Raw genomic sequence first — 17,129 nt, 5'->3', positions numbered from 1 at the left:
GACACTCCTCTGAGGTAAACAGACATAGTCTCCTGTTTTGTAGATAAAAGTGACACAGAGAGGTTCAGAAACTTTTCTAAGTTCACACAGAGTATACGTCGGAACACAGATGTGAACTCAAGGCGGCTGGACTCCAGGGCTCATGCTATTAACTTCCATGTAAAGTTCCCTGCAGATCAAACAAAAGAAACTGAGCCCCCTTGGAATTGCTGCTCCCACATCCTCCAGCCCTCAGGGTGCTCGAGTCACACATGGGGTTGACGCTAGGAATTAACAGCACCTCAGTTACTGGGGCCAACGTCCCAAAGCGGCAGAGGCACGCTGCTGCGATTCCAAATACACGTGGGAACGGCCTTCGCCTCTTGCAGCTCAAGAGCTGGACTGACAGCTAATTAACAAGCCTGGGTGATTAACAAGAAAGCGCAGTGAGGCCCAGTGGACTGATCACACAAACCCAAGTTGGGAACACCAAGTCCTGATCGCCTTGGTGGAATCTCTTGCCTTCAGTTAGACAGGACAGCTGAGCCGGGAGGAGGAGGATCAGAGGAGGATCAGAGGATCAGTGGAAATGCAGACCTGGGCGGTCTGTTGTCAGAGCCCAGGGCCAGGCAGCAAGAGAGCTCCTCTAGGAAGAAAGAAATCGAGTGACCCACACAATCTAGGAGAATGGACAAGGGCCAGGGAGAGGCAGATCCAATTTTTTGATGCCCCAAACCACAGACGCTTTCTAAGAAACAGCCGAGGACAGGTTAGCCATTCCAGAATAAATGAAGTCAGGTGAAACTGGTTTTATCTGCTAAAACACCAATCTGATCATTCTTTTTTCTCCTCTTTTCTTTACTCTTCTTTACATTTGGACCAAGAAATCAGTGACTTTATTATTCTGCTTATGAAACTAAATGCATACAACTTCAAAAAGGTCCATGTTCCCCTGTAGCATCTTTATTATTTTTAAGTCAACTTTAATCCAAATTCAACGGGAAGCACACTTTCATGCACTTGGACAGTGCATCCCTCTAAGAGCTCTATTGTTTGTTCTAATGGTGAGCACGTCTACGCTCTGCTTCTGGTAATGACACTGGAGAGCTCACTGAGACACACATGGACACACACACACATAACCTTGATGGGTGCTACAGATAATATATATTCTACTGTGATCATTGGGTCCTGCTTTCCACAGGGGGAAAGAGGACACATTGCACTGGAGGAAGTGGCCAAGGTGGTTAAGATGGTCCTCTCTGTCACCAGACCATAAGGAAATTCCATCAGTTGGGCCCATGTTCCGTCGAACCACTGGGCATTTTGACAGCTTCGGAATAGGAGTAAATAGAACTTCATATAAAATGGTGTCCGCTGGCCAGCCTTCAAGAACTTAAACTTTAGTGTTTGATGTTTCATCACCTTCATAAGTTAATTATTAATTTTTATGTATTAATTTTGATTAATTTTAGTTTATTATTTTAACAATTATCTTAATTTAATTTTATTTATTTAATTGTTAAAAGAATATTTTAAATAATTATTTATTTAATAATTTGCCAAATAATTGAATAATAAATTCGCATTTATTAATATTGATATTTCTCCCCATAACTCCAATCTGGAGGGTAACGGGAGAACTTCCTGTTGGTGGCAGGTCTAGTCAGTTACTTTCATCTCTACAAGGAGGTTTCAGAGCTTCCAAGACTTTGTCTGAAAGGAAACTTGCAAGCAGGCAAAGGTGTGAGAAAAGGAACCTTTCCAGGGATTTAGACACATATTAGAACCGGCGTTGGTTTACTGAGCAAACCAGTGACTCTTTTTCTCTGCTGGTTTTGCGTGTGTATTTTTTCTACACTAACCGTTAATGCTGGCTTAGATTATCCTACTTCCCGAATCTTCCCAATTCAGTTTTTTCCTGCCGCTCCTTCCGCAGTCAGCTTTCCCTGAAGCAGCAGTGTGACTTCAAAATAAACACAATCCTTTTAACAAGGTTCCATCTTGACTCTCTCCAGGACCACCATATGTCAGAGAGGCCAGTGTCAACTTCCACAGGGAAAAGGGTGTCTGGAAAAGGTTATCTCCCAGCCAGCTGCTTTGCTTGGCATGACTAGAGTCACTGCAAAGGGCCCAACAGTATCCTCTTTCATATCAGGACACAGGGCCACCTGCATGTCCAAGTGAAAGCAAGACAAGGAGGATGTGCTGTGCAACAAAGTGGCCGCCATTGAGACGATCCGTTCTCCAAAGCCCCATAGACACGTGCCTGAGTCACAAGAGAGCAGGCAGCTGGGGTCAACCGGAGAGGACTGTTTCACTCCAATCTCTGTAAATCACTGGATGCCCAGGAGAATTGCCTTTCTGTTCATGTAATGAAATGGAACAGAAGTATGGAGGAAAGGAATTCCTCCCACTTCGAAGGAGATCAGAGCAGCACATCAGGGAGTTCCTAGAACAGAGCAGAGCTGTGTCCTTCACTGGGGCAGGTTGTGCTTTCAAAGCAGCCAAAGCTCTGGGTGATGGGTCATGAGAAGAGGGAAATGATGGAGGCCTTCAGGTTTCTGAGAACATGGGAGAGAACGTTATCCCACAAAGCAGGGGGAGAGTTGTAGATACTTTAGAGTAAACGAAAGGTCCCATGATGGACGATGAGGGGAGGAAAAGGGCAGAGGTAATGTTTGCTTTGCTTTGTAATCCCAGCTTTATATCCTATGGACATGTACAACTTGGCATAAAAATCATTCTGCATGGCTTCTAAGAACTGAAGGCTTGAAGGTCATTCCCCCTCTACCTTAGCAAGAGGCTGTTGTCCAGGTGAGACCCTCCATGGCTCTGTTATAATCCAGTCTCCTCCAGACCAGAGGGAGACTCTAACTGGCTACCTTTGTGCCGTCACAGTAGAATCTCTCTCCGCTGTACTTTTTATCCTGTCATGAAGCACTGGTTCAGCACAGGTCACAGAATCATAAACCATTAGAGCTGGAAGATACCCAAGAGATCCTCTGGCTCAATGATTTCTAAACTGTTTTTCATAAAAATTTTTTTCAAATGAAATTTTACTTAGACTTGAAAATATAAGATAAATACAGTGGCTATAATTCAGTATGGCAGTTTGATCATAACGTTCTACTATTCTTGCCTAATAAATAGAGATGAATTTAATTAAGGTAAAAAAAATCATCAGTTTACAGTCACTAATGAAACAGTGGACCTAGGCAATAATCATAAATGGATGCTGAAAACATAGGATGGGAGGTTGATGGGGAGCTTTTTAACAGATCAGGTTGACACCAACTGAGCCCACTGGTCACCTGTAGCCTTGGTAAAGTGGGTTCATCAGGGGAGGGTATATAGTCAAGTGGTAGAGTGCATGCTTAGCATGCAGGAGGTAGGAGGAGGGAGATTTAATACCCATTGAGATTTGGAGGTCATTTGTTACCAGGCAAAGCTGATAAACGTAATACAACACACACACAGAGTAACTTGTTACAGAATAAAAGAAATGTAATAGATGGCCATTGAAGACACACTGTGGACCATGACTGGATCTCAGGTCAAACAATTCAAACTTTTGGGGTAACTGAAACAATCTGGATAATGTTTGTGTACTATGTGGTATTAGGGAGTTATTGTTAATTTTGTCAGGGGTGAGAATGCTCATATATGCATCTATTTCTCAGTTAGAGGTGTTTATGGGTCAAATAGCATGATGCCTGGATTTCCTTTTGAATATTCCAAGAAAAAACAGTAAGGAAAGGATGCAATGTTCACAACATATTTGATAACTGTGGAAGCTGGGTAATGAGCACACAGAGGTTAATTATACTATTGTCTCTAGTTTTATATGTTTTAAATTTTTCCTTACAATTTTTAAATCATAGCAAATAAATTGAAGAACATTAAGAAGCCATAACAGACAAGACATGATTGAGAGTCACTTGTAGACAAGAAAATTCCAAAATTTCTGGAAGATGGTAGCATTTGGAAGAGTGAGATTTAGAAAGTAAGGTTGGGAAGGTGGCACTGTCAAGCGTGTGTGTGTGTGTGTGTGTGTGTGTGTTGGGGGAGTGGCAGGCAAGGATATCCTTAAAAAGAGTGTGAAACAATGGGTCTAAGTGGAAGTCTGTATAAGCAACAGTGACTTTATGACATTCACCCATCCACACACCTACAAATAGAGTCATGCCCAACACAGTGCGTGTCTTGCAGGCGAAAAATAGCAGGCTTCCAAAACAATACAAGTCTTCTCTGGGGAAGACCAGGACCGCTCATGTGGACACTGATGCCCAAGAGCAAAGCATTGTGAAATCTGGCATTTTAATGTCCTGGGCCGCTCTCCACATGTTCCCCTAAAATGGAGTCTTAGCAGACAGTCACCCCTGCCCAGAGGATGAGCAGCCAGGTCACCACGCACCCACTCGTAACCGTGAGCAGACTATTAAGGGTCACCCTACAGCCAGAGGGAACTTGTAGCACGACAGAGGTCAACACAGAAGAAAAATGACACCAGAGAAAACAGAAATAATTAGGAAAAAGAGGATCATTGTTTTTAAAGGAAAACCTTTTTTTTTGGTGGGGGAGGTAATTAGGTTTATTTATTTACTTATTTATTTAATGGAGGTACTGGGGACTGAACCCAGGACATTGTCCATGCTAAGCATGCGCTCTACCACTGAGCTGTACCCTCCCCTCGACAAAAGGAAAAAAATTTTTATTAACATTCTCAGAGAGATTTGAAATGAGGTGGCAACCAGAAAGCCAAAATAGGTTTCCATGAAAAAGGAAAACTCAGAGATAAAGAAAGTACTGTTAGAAATTAAAATTCAATCCCAACCCTCACTCCGTCCCACGCAAACAAAGAAGAAAAGGTAAAAGAAGATAATGTGGGCCCTATAAGAGAAAGAAAGAGAAACAGGTTACTTTCCATCCCTCGAAAGGTGAAGGAAGTATGAGGAACACACAGAAGAGAAATAAAACTAAGTGCATAAGAGGAGGGAGGAAGAGCCATTTATTGGAGAGAACAATGGACACCAGCAGTTTGTTTAGGTCTTTGGTGTTTCCATCATGTCTGGTTTTGTCACCTTTTCAGAATATATAGCACACACACGTGCAGAAACAATTCAACGTGATGAGCATACTGTAGAAATGTAAAACCAACGGCGATTCAGCATCATGAGAAGTAAATCCTCGAGTATCTAATAACTCAGCCAGGCTTTTATTTCCAGAACCGAAAATCTCAAAGTCTAGTCTCTATATTAATTGTCAGCACTTGGTGTAGAAAGGTTAAGGTTCCCCAAAATAAAAAGTCTAAATTCCTCTCACAGTGAAGTCAGTTCCCTTGAGAAACTCTTGTCATCTAAGTTTTGAAAGTTTGTAGTTTTCGAATGAGAGTTATGTTTGAAATTTTTGTAAAGAGGCAGAGTTTACAGATTGAGAAAAACTTCACTCACAGCACCCACCCCGCAACTCACCGAGTCCACATTAGTATCTATAGCACATTACTGGAAATCTGCAAAATATGTCAACAGTATTCTCACACAGGCTGTCTCAAAATGCTTATCAAAGTGCTTAGAGCCCATTTGGTAATGTTTGGAGAGGAAACATCCAATGATGAACCTTGAAATCACATGTGATTTCCAGTCAACACACACAGACCCAGACACACATTTGGGTACAACATGAAAGATATGTTCAGGAAGCTCTCGCTAAATTGTTCATTACATTTCATCTAAAGATCACATCAAGTTTGGATGACGGGCCGTAACTCAAGAGAAACTTTGTTCATCTGAGAACATCCTTTGGCCAAAGGAGGCTTCCAGCTGGTTAACGTGATCGATACACAAAAGGAAGGTATGCCTTGAAAAAAATCACAAGTGAACCTCAACTTTAAATGTTTTTGAACTTCATCCAGGATCTTAAGTGAAAAAAGGGGGGTGGGGGTGGGAATCCATATATATATATATATACTGAAGAAGAGAAAGGCTTTTATGAATTCTAGGGGAGGATACTGTCCAACAAAAGGAAAGGCTGACCCCGGGGAAATTAGAACTCGGACCACGTGGAATCCTGGAATGGCTCCAGGCTGCACCGGCCCCTCCAGGAGCGTCTGTGCACAGTGGGAACCGTGGTCCTGAGCAGTATTTGTCAAGTGTGGCAGCCCTGGGAGGGACATCCGCTCGCAAATTCATTCAACACAATGACTCACTAACCCAACCCAAAGGGCTTTATCTTTCCAGCATCCCAGCTCCACCTTCCATGAGGCTGAGACAATCCATGTGGAGCTTGGAGCGGGACCTCTGATTTACGATGGTGAAATTTTGCTTCCTTCTCAAATACAGCCCCGGCCTGAGAGGAGGAAGGAAGCCAAATGAAATACTTTCTGTGCGTAGACGTCTAAGTCATGGGTGGCATCAGTTCCTTGGTTATGTCTTCAACTTGGTACAGACACATAATCCCTTTTCCTTTACTGTGTTAAAAAAAGACTTCCTAGAAATTCAAACATGCCCAGCCTGTACATTTTTTTCTTGTTTTTTCCCCCCAAGGAATAAATTGACAGACAGCTTGACTCTAGCATAATGTTTAAGAGAGTGGGTTCCTGAGTACAAACGACATCTCCAAGCATAAGTGCTCCATGAATTTAGGAAATGTGCGTAAGCCGTCTAATTCTCAGTGTCCTCCGCTGAGACATGGGGATAAAGGTGGTGACAATCTTACAGAGTTACCAAGAGGATTCATCGAGATAATCGCCGTAAAGTTAAGATATTCCCCTGCCCAGAGGTACTGTGGCTGCAAACAACAGAAATAGTAACTCAAACTGGCTAAAACAATCAGTAAATGTGTGTCTCGTACAGGCTGGAATCCAGGAGAGCAGGCTTCCAGCACAAAATGATTGACAACTTGATGGACTGTCAAAAACCTAGGTTCTCTCCCCCTGCCGTATGCTGTTCTTGGCATTGATTCATCCCAAAGCTGCTTCCTCTCCTGGTCACATTTTGGCTCCCTATGACAACCAGGACTACATTATTTCTCGTGCATATTCAGTAAGAAAGGGCAAGGTAAACTTTCCAGAAGCTTCCAGTCGACTGTTCTCATCCCATTGGCTAGAACTGGGTCACAAGCCCATTCTAAAATTATCACTGCAAGTAGAATAGAGTCAGCATGACTGGAATAAACTCGTCTTTGGAGGAGAAATGGATGTAGGAAAGGATCATTTAACTACCCAGTAAAGGTTTCCTCTCATTAGCACTTACTGTCCACGTTAATGCTGCCCTCACAGTCTTACAGGAAGTTTCTCCAAGATGCAACTGGATATTGCTTCAAAGGTCATGAAATGGTAAACTGATTTTATTTTTGCATCATTTTGGTTTTACTTCCAGGAGCTATCTAGTCTAAGGTGATGCTTGAGAAAGATTCTGGGGCTCCACCAATGCTGGGGAGGGGAAGGTAACAACTGTCAGTTCCAGGAATTGGCCACAGGACACGGCTTCACCAATGCCACGGGTGGACATGAACAGCTGGACATTTCCATCCGTGCTCTTTCTTTCTGCCACTTTTTAACCTTTAAGCCACAGAGAATGACCTCCAGCATGTCTTCAAGCTTTTTTGACTAGAGCCAGCACTGCGTCTTCACCACTGAAGAAGGAGTCTGATAGAGTAGCCGAGAGATTTCTGAGAGAGACCTTTCTCAATAGATCAATTCAACCAGTGTTTACTGAGCACTAACTCATCATCCTAATCTGAGCCAGGGGCTTAGCAGAACACAAAAGAAAGGCAAGACACAAACTCCGTCCTTAAGGAATGCCCGATCTATCTTGGACAGTACAGTGTTAAACAGCCGAACAAGGCAACCTAGAATTCAGGGCTCCCGGAAATTGCTACAGCCATTTTAATTGGCCGTGACTAAACGGACCAAGGAGAATCCTGTAATTGACTGCAGTTTACCGTTTTGCAGACAGGCATATGGGCTCAGCCTCGATCTGCAGTAGAGCCTGATCCTTTCCATGGAGCAGGCAGACAGATGGCCTCAGAGTGTCTCCGACTTAGCGTCAATGTCTCCCATGTGCTAACTGGAACCACCACCGTGACCTTGTGCAAATACATCTTCCAGAGAAGGGTGAATCTGGAAGCCTGATGAGGTGGGAAGTTTCTAGAGCTCTTAAAGCATGGCTGTGGCTTCTCCAGATTCCACCTTCCAACAGACTCTCAGGATTCACAGCCGGAATACGGCTGATCTGAGCTAAATGACTCTGTGCCCTCGGCCCTGGAGATTGCATTATCTGGAGAATACATTGTATATCACAAGTTCTTACATGACTGTCCACACTGATACTGTGTGTTTATAACCTATTTGGAGCAGCTAAGTCTGATAACAATTTATAGAGTAATAATAACAGTAACATTTACTCACTGCCAATTAATTCTGGGCACTGGATAGGCAAGAAGGGACACGCTATAAAACTAGGGGAATGTATTCCTGGTTTACAGGGCATTTATAATCCGGTTAGGCTGAGACGGCACAGATATATGGAACAATACGCATAAAGCAACGCGGAAGATGGCCATCTCCTCCAGGCCCCTCCTGACTCACAGTCAGATCATGAGAGTCAGTCCCTCTGGCTCCAGTCCTCCCACACTCCCATGTCTTCTGCCACACCCCCCAGGGCCATCTTCCAAGTGTAGCACCGGGCAAGCCACTTCTCTGTTGGAAAGACTAGCATGGCATCCCAGTGCCCTCCAAAAAACTACCCTCTTGAGCTCCAAAGCCTCCAACTGCCCCCTAAAATCTGCTCTTCTCCAGTCTTCCAACCGAGTGCCAACACAGCCGCCCTTTCACTACTCAAATGCTGTATTTAACTAAACGTGTTTACTCAAGGTCTCTCCATCGAAAAACATCATGGCTGTCCTGCCTCCACGGCTTGCTCACCTGTGCACGTGAAACCCTTCCTGCTTCCACTTATTTAAGTCTCACTCTTTTTTGAAGATTTTTTTTTTTCCTACAGAATTATTTTCCTAAACACACCAGATCACAAGGCTCATTCCCTCCTCCGAACTCCAACAGCACGGGCATGACTTACGTGGTACCATGAGTCACTCTGCAGCAATTTTGTATGTGTCTTGCCTTCCCAGCTGGATTTCCGGTTCCCTGATGTTTCCTCGAGTACCTTGTTCCAATCCTCTCTCTCTGCCCAGAGCTTAACAAAGATCCTCAACAATGCTGTTGATGGCAAAATAAAGTCAGGCCTTGACTCCTGAGCACAGCAAACAGGTAATCAGTTATAAACAGAATGGACTAGAACGGGGGGTGGGGGGAGGTAAAGCTCTGCTAGAGCACGTGCCTAGCACGCACGAGGTCCTGGGTTCAACCCCTAGTGTCTCCACTAAAAAAATAAAGAAACCTAATTATTCACCCTCCCTTAAAAAAAAAAAAGAATGGACTAGAACAAATCTTAAAAAGGCTTACTAGGCAGATGACTCTTTAAACTGGGTTGAAATGGTGAAGGTGGACATGGAAAGGAGCGGGCGGACCCGGGAGCCTGGCCACGTTCTGATAGTTGAGTAAAATCAACAGACTGGTACGGAAGTCTGGTTGCCAGATGCTCTTCCCTTTGCGTATCTTCTAGGTGTGACTTGTTTAGGTCTATAGAGTTGGCAAGTAGGGCCAAGAAAAAGTCATCCTCTGGGCTTAAATTCTATCTTATGACCTTTAAATGTTCTTCCATTCAATGCTTTGAAATATTATTTCCTTTGGCGAGGTAACTTTTTCCACTGGGAAGCTTGTTGGTGAGTTTTTTGGGACCTCATTTTAACCTTGTCAGAACAATTGGACAGAAATGCAAATGTTGATTCACGTTCTACACACGGACTTACCCTGCTTTTCAGGTCCTGAGGTCCCCCTCAAACATGCCACGTTGTAGCAAAGACCCGATGACATCTGTCCCTGTAGGTTTTTGGTGGCGGGGGACGGTGGAGGGAGAACACCGGGCAGGGGCTGACCGAGGGGTCAGCTGGGTTCTGCTAGCTCTGCCCTGAGGCCCTTCCCATGCTGAACACCTCCACCTCCATCGCACCTCGAGTCTTCTCAGGGCAGACACCCACAGGTGCAGACATCAGAGAGACAGGGAGGTGCGCCGAGGAGTGTGTGGACTCGCCCCTTCACATCTGCTAACTCTGCAAGCATTCTACTTCTCCACAGTCCTGGACCACTAGATCCCCAAAGGGACACTCCTAACTCCTCGTTTAAATGTGTCTTTCCCCTTTAAGCGGTATCGGTCAAACCACTCCATCACTTTTGTCTAGACTTAGGGCATTCTCTGTGCATCCACAGTATGACTCTAAAAGAAGGAACTTGACATAAGGGTCTCAGACATGATCTCAGCAAAGCCCCTTCCTCTACAGAGTCAGCTGTGGCCCCGAAGGCACATGTGGTCTGGCCAGTGTCACCACCTGAGCTCTGATTACATTGAGGGCTGATTTTTTTTTCCTGCAATTTGACTAATGCCCTTAATATGACTGCCATTGTGAAGCGCAGCTCAGATCCCTCCATTAACTGGGATGCTTGGCTCCCTCCACTTCAGAAACACACTTATTGCAAGAAGTCAAAACAAGGATGTCACATTTCCATTAAAAAAAGGTTCAGGGGGTACACCTAGAGGCTTTATCTAGGCTTGGAGGCTTTATCTGGTCATACTATAGCTCAGTAAGCCTACTTCCCTCCTCCCTTAAACTTACATAGTGTAAAAAAATAAAAAAAGACACAGAGGTGGAATCAGGCACCTGCTCTCCCTTCAGTGTTTCTCAGCAGCAGCGCTAATGATGCTGTGGGTAAACCGTTCCTTGCTGTGGGCTGTCCTGGGCACCACTCCGGTCCCACCCCATCCCTGGCCACTACTCCCTCCACTCACCGGAAGTGGACTGTCCCCCATGCCGCCCCAGTTATGAGAAGCAAAAATGTCTCGAGACATTGCCAAATATTCCATAGAGGGAAAAATTACTCCCATCGTCCTTGAGAACCACGGGGTCTAGAACACACCGTGAATGTGGAGGCTATTCTGGAGGGTCTTCTCAGAAGTTTCTCATCAGTATTTGCGTTCCACAGCCTCCCACCGCGGACTCTCCCATCACCGCTGGCATTTCCACCCTGAACGCCCACAAAGAGGCTAACATGAGGCAGGCACCACCACCTCGGTGTTGCATAAAGCCCCCACACAGGGCTGCCCGGGTTATCACACGTAACGGAGAGCGCAGCTAACCGATGGAAATTATAACGTCGAGGGTCAAAACTGAAAGTCACATGTTAAAAATGACTTTCTGCCGCCCGCTAACAGGCAACCAGATTTGTTATCTATTGCCGTGTCACAAATCACCCCAAACGGAAGCTAGTCTAATCTATTCAAAATAAAGCCAAAAACAAGAAATACTTAATATTTCACAGTTTCTGAGGGTAGGAACCTGGGTAAACGGCATGGTTCGGGGATGTCAGGAAGCTGTTGGCCGGGGCCGCAGTCATCTCTAGGCTATCCTGAGGCTGGAGAATCCGCTTCCAAACTCACTCACGTGGTTCTTGGCCTCAGTTCTCACTTGCTGTTGGCTGGAAGCTTTAGTTCCTTGTCACGTGGGGTCCACGGAGGGCTGCCTCACTCTGTGGCAGTTGGCTTTTCCCCAGAGTGAGTGACAGAGACAGAGACAGAGAGAGAACAGACGCTTTTGTTTTATAATCTAATCTCGGAAGTGGTGCACAGTCCCCTCTGCTCCACGCTGTGTGGCCACAGACCGACCTCGGTACCCTGTGGGAAGGGGCAGCACGAAGCCGTGCAGCAGGGGGTGCCGCTTAGAGGCTGTCTACCGGGCAAAACCCTCAGCAACAAACTTCTTCTAAGTTTACACTGTTTCCCCAGTATGGGAACGTGACAATTTCTGACCATCAGTGTCCTCGGCTTCAGCTGAGGATGGTAAGGAAATTGCCATCGAGTCTGGTCTGAATGATGACCTTGACACAGCACCTCCTCATCCAAAGGAACATACAGTGTTCCTGAAGTGACAACTGGTGGCCAGTTTTAGACGAATTTTAGAATTTTAGAAGAATTTTCATCAAAAGCAGGTTTTCAGTTGTCTTCTTTCAACAGAAAAAAATAATTAATAAACTGTAGCTTGTATTATTTGCCATTTCAGTCAGCCAAGATGCTGTGAAAACTATCCATGAAGCTGTATTTAACAAATACTGAGATCCCTCTCTGAGTTAGACCTTTGCTTATGCATTGTGTACAGCAAACCAGCTCACAACAGGGGAATAAAACAACATGGGTTTATGTGGGTTGGAAATGTGCGTGAGGTTCAGCTGGGCGGTGCTCCTGCCCCGTGGTGCACTGGCCTGTGTCGCTCACCCAGGTGCAGTCACGTGCCTGCAGGGGTGGCCCGGAGGTCCGGGGAAGCTTCACTCACATGTCTGGTGTCTTTGTGCGCCTCCAGGTGGCTCCCCTCTCTCTGAGGATAATGGGCACGCGATGTCATAGGGTCCCTCAGGGACAGTGGTCAGAACCCTTTCATGGTGGCTGATTTCTAGGAGCAAAAGAGGACAATGCTAAACCTCTTCAAGGCTTCGCGTCTGCCACCTTCTGTTGGTCCAAGTGCATCGCTTTTAGAAAGTTCTCTCACATCAAATCCCTTTTGTGCTAAAAACCTTTAGCCTAATGTTTTTGACCTCTAGACCCATATTTATAAGGACATGTGACTAGATCAGACCTACCCAGATAATCTTCCTATCTTAAGGTCAGCTGATTTTGGACCTTTATTACAGCTAAAAAATCCTTCGACAGCAGCACTTAGATTAGTGTTTGATTGAATAACTGGAGACAGTGTGTGTGTATCAGGGGCTGGGACTCTTGCGGACCACCAGCAGAATTCTGCCAACCAAAGTGAGGCAGCTGGTAAAATTTGACTAATTTTTGCATATTAATTAACAGTATTGTATCGATGTTAATTTTCTGGCTTAGATAATTTCACATTGGTTATATAAAATGTTGATGTCACTGGAAACTAGAGGAGCGATATATGGGAATTCTAAGTACTATTTTATAATCTTTTGTAAATATAAATTTTTTTTTTAAGTTTTTTTTAAAAAAGGCAAGTCACCAGGCCAGTCCAGGGGAAGGAAAATAAAGTGATGGGATGAGAGGCACGTGCCTATAGGGAGGGAGGAACTGATGGTGACCGTCTTTGAAGACTGTTTATTACAGGCACTGTGAGTAATGAAAAACCGATTATGACCAGTTCCTCTCTCAGAGAACATGTAACCTGGTGAGTGAGAGAATGTCCATTGGGTAGATATTCACTGTGTATCTCCAATGGAGTAAACATCATGATAATCACGGGAGATTCAGTGGTGACTCAGATCCCGTCATTACTAAGGTCTCATGGGAGACGGTGATTGGTGACCAGTAATTAACTCAGAGCATGATAAGCGCTGTGGTCAGGAACTACAGAGGACTGAGATGGCCCACAAGATGCAGAGAACACTTCCAACTGTGGGGGTCAGAAAAAGCTTCATTCGCGGGTTGACAAACACCCAGATGTAATTCCTTCTCCCCGCCACTCCAGTCCTTCGAAATTGCTCCAAACAAATCGAAAGACGTTATCTCGATGGTTCACGGCTGGAGCTCCTGTTCGGGGGGATTGCATTTTTTCCCTCGAATTTGCTTATAGAGTTGATTTTTACACAAATGAATGTGTTCGTACTAATAAGGAGTACATTTTTAACTCCTGCTGCGGTCATATATATCATCCTAGGTACCTGTCATACTTCTGTCATTTGTCCGAGGAGGATCTGGAATTTAATTGGAAATGGGCATCACTCGTTTCCTGACGTTGCTCAGTATCTCTGATAAGTCATTGTTTGTTTCCACCTGACGTCTCTCTCCACGTCCAGATTTCAGCAACGTGCTGCCCCCTGAAGGGTTGAGTCCAAGTGTTCTAAGCGCTCTCATTTTTCCCAGCGATGCTCTTGGTTGGTTGGTTGGTTGGTTTTTTGGTGGGGGAGGTAATTAGGTTTATTTATTTAATTATGTATTTGATGGAGGCGCTGGGGGTTGAACCCAGGACCTTGTGCGTGCTGGGCAGGTGCTCTGCCACTGAGCTCCGCCCTCCCCCACGCCCCAGAGATGCTCTTTGAAAGAGCTGCTTTTGACCTACTTCATCAGCCACTTTATGGCTCCATTTAACTTTTTTAAAAGAGCTAGAAATGGCAGGTTATATCAGTAAATTTATACACAGAAAAACCTTCCGGAGGAAGAGGAACATTTTCAGGTCCCCTTTTGTAGAAGGATTTTTTTTAAGACTTTCACCAGCTGAAGAACTGTTACTCTCTCTCTGAAATGGCACCTGAGGGGACTTCTCTGAGGGTTCTGCTGACAGTGTTTGAGCAAAGCTGATCCTCTTGGGAGCCCCATTATTTCCAGAGCATTTGCAAAGGTTGAAATGGGTGGATTAGGGTCTTTCTGGTCCTGGTGTGTCTTGCCTTTTGCCCTTTGCAAGAGCCTCAAAGCCCCAGGCCCATGAGTTTTAGGGACACGATCTGAGGGGTGTCCCTAACAGTGGGGTAGCACTCAGTCACACTGAATGTGGTAGCACAGAGGACACGTGAGTGTGTCCAGTCTGACATGACGCCCCCTCTTTCCAGACGTCAGGCCTTCGCAGGCACACCGAGTAAGTGCATTAGTACCTGTAAATCTATTCAGAACAGTGCTTGACGTGTAAGAACCTAACAGCTGTTGTTATTAGCATCACATTTAACCCCAGTCAACTCATGAGCTCTTTCAGCAGTGCTGAACTGTATCTATTACGTATCCTAAGAAAGAAAGAAAAAAAAAGCATAATGAGTTCTTATTTCACAGGAACGAGCAGAGTAAACCTACTTCCACTTCGCACAGGAGATCAAAGGTGCAAGCTCTGACGTTCGGCAGCCCTCCTCCTCCCCAGCTGGACCTGCTCTAGAACTGACTGTTCATTCTGCCAAGTTAAAAAACCCTCCCTCCCCCAGAAATGAAGCCACGCGGAGAGCCACCACGCTGCTCTTTCACCTCCTGTCACCGGGGTCGTATCAGAGTAGGTGCCCAAGATGAGGTTTTGGTCACTGTCATCTCTCCCTGGTTCATGCAGATCAGCTCACTGGGTCACTTAGCAAAGCCCCAAGCATCACTCCTGCTTCTGTGCTGGGTCCACACCCTTTCACTTAGGTCCTCCCAGAAAGTCAAGTGGGAGAGCCAGATAAAAGCTCGGGATTCAGAAGATGGGAAATACAGGCCCAGAGGTAGAAGCCCTAGTGACTGGCTATTTCTGACTTCGTCATATTTTTAAGGACTGGGACACTTTCCCGTCTGCACAGTTCAGCGAATCAGGCTGAGAAGAGTCGGGGTCCTAGGTCACTGAGCACTGTTTCCAGAGGTGACCTGTGGGTCACTGCATTTTTGTCCTGTCCCCTCCTCTGTGTCAATGCCATTGCAAGAACGTTTGGCCATCTACAAGGACAAACCTGGAAACAGAGTTCATTTTCCTACGCTCTGCCTCGAAATAATGAACTTCTTAACAGTCCCCTCAAAACGTTCACTCCCATTTTCTTGGCCCTCTCCGAAGAAAGAACACGGTGATGTCCATCACCAGGATATTTCAAAGCTTCTATCAAGAACAGCCAGGGAGCTCTCTGTAAAACCTGAAAACAGAAATCCAAGACTCTCTGGGTGCACGTGTGTGACACATATTGCCATGTTTCTTACCGAGAGATGCTCTGGAAATCCGAGTTCTCCATTGCGGCTCGCCAAGAGCTGAAGGGGCGGAAAGGAAGACACTTTCCTGTGGCCGTTTTACATTAATGTCTTCCCTCTCGGCATCTCGGGTGTGTGCTCTGAAGCTGTCTTGCTCCGTGGGGAGCACAGACTCTGGGTGAGAGGAGCAGGAGGAAAGCCTGGCTCCTCCAGTCTCTGTGGTCAGGAGCCAAAGAAACCAAGGTGAGTCGAGGCGGCTGTCGTGTGGTTCATTGGCAAAGAAAAAGAATGGGGTTGGGGGAGAAAGGAGGCATGTGTCTGAGCATTCTGCATCCTGTTGAAAGAAAAGGAAGCAAAGGGAGCTTCAGGGACCCACACTCCCTGTTCAGCAGATGGCAAGACCAAGGTGGAGGAGAAGGCACTGGCCCGCTGGAGGCCCTTTGACTGGAGTGGCTAGATACAAATTACTGCCCCCCACCCGAGTGCCAAGTAGCCTGCCTTCTCCAAGAGAGAGCAAGAAACAAAGGCTGAGGCCGAGTGTTGGAACAGAACCATCAACCCCACGCCCCACCCCCCCGATGCCGCAGCGGCAAGACCCCGGCTGTCACAAAGGGTCCAGACTCTGCTCTGCATTACATTCTAGTTCTTTTCTTAGCACTGGGGACGTGGGACAGAGATATGGTAAGGCCGAGGGTGGCATCTGGAACACTCCTTCATTTCTTTCCCTGGGTTTCAAGGGAAAAGAAGAGGCAGCCAGTCATTTAGGGCTCAGCTCACCCAGAGATTAATCTGAAACCACTTGTGGGGGCTAAGTCATGGCCAGAATTACCACCAGATCGCTGAGCAAGTCCTACTTTTCGAGAGGTCAGTGGCAGCTTTTGGTGTCCAAGCTGGTGGAACACGAATCTATTGCTCTGTGTGTCTGTGCAGGGAGAGAGGGAGAGAGAGCAGAGGGGGACAGAGAGTCCCCCGCAGGGACACAGAAGGAGAAGGAGGAAAAAAAAGTACCGCAGAGAAAGGGTAGGGGGGATAAATGAAAAGTAGGAAAGGAAGGAGGAATTAAAAATAGGGAGAGAGAAAGAAGGAAAAATGGAATGACAGGGAAGTGTGAACTGGTCACTTTGCAAGGCAGTGACTTTCCTGTCACTTGAGACTTTCAAACCGAGGCAGAGCAGCCTCTGTGTTAGTTTCCTATTGGTGCTGTAACAAAATATCACCTATTCAGTGGCTTAAAGCAACATGGATTTATCATCTTACAGTTCTGGAGATCAGAAGTCCAAAACGAGTCCAGAATAGGTCTCACTGGGCTAAAATCGGGCAGGACTGCTTTCCTTCTAGAGGCTCTAAGGGAAAGTCCAGTTTTCTTGCATTTTTCATCTTCTAAAAGATGCCTAC

The sequence above is a fragment of the Vicugna pacos genome, chromosome 7 (assembly GCF_048564905.1).
Source record: "Vicugna pacos chromosome 7, VicPac4, whole genome shotgun sequence".
NCBI lineage: Eukaryota > Metazoa > Chordata > Mammalia > Artiodactyla > Camelidae > Vicugna > Vicugna pacos.
Note: the sequence above shows the minus strand (reverse complement) of the source record.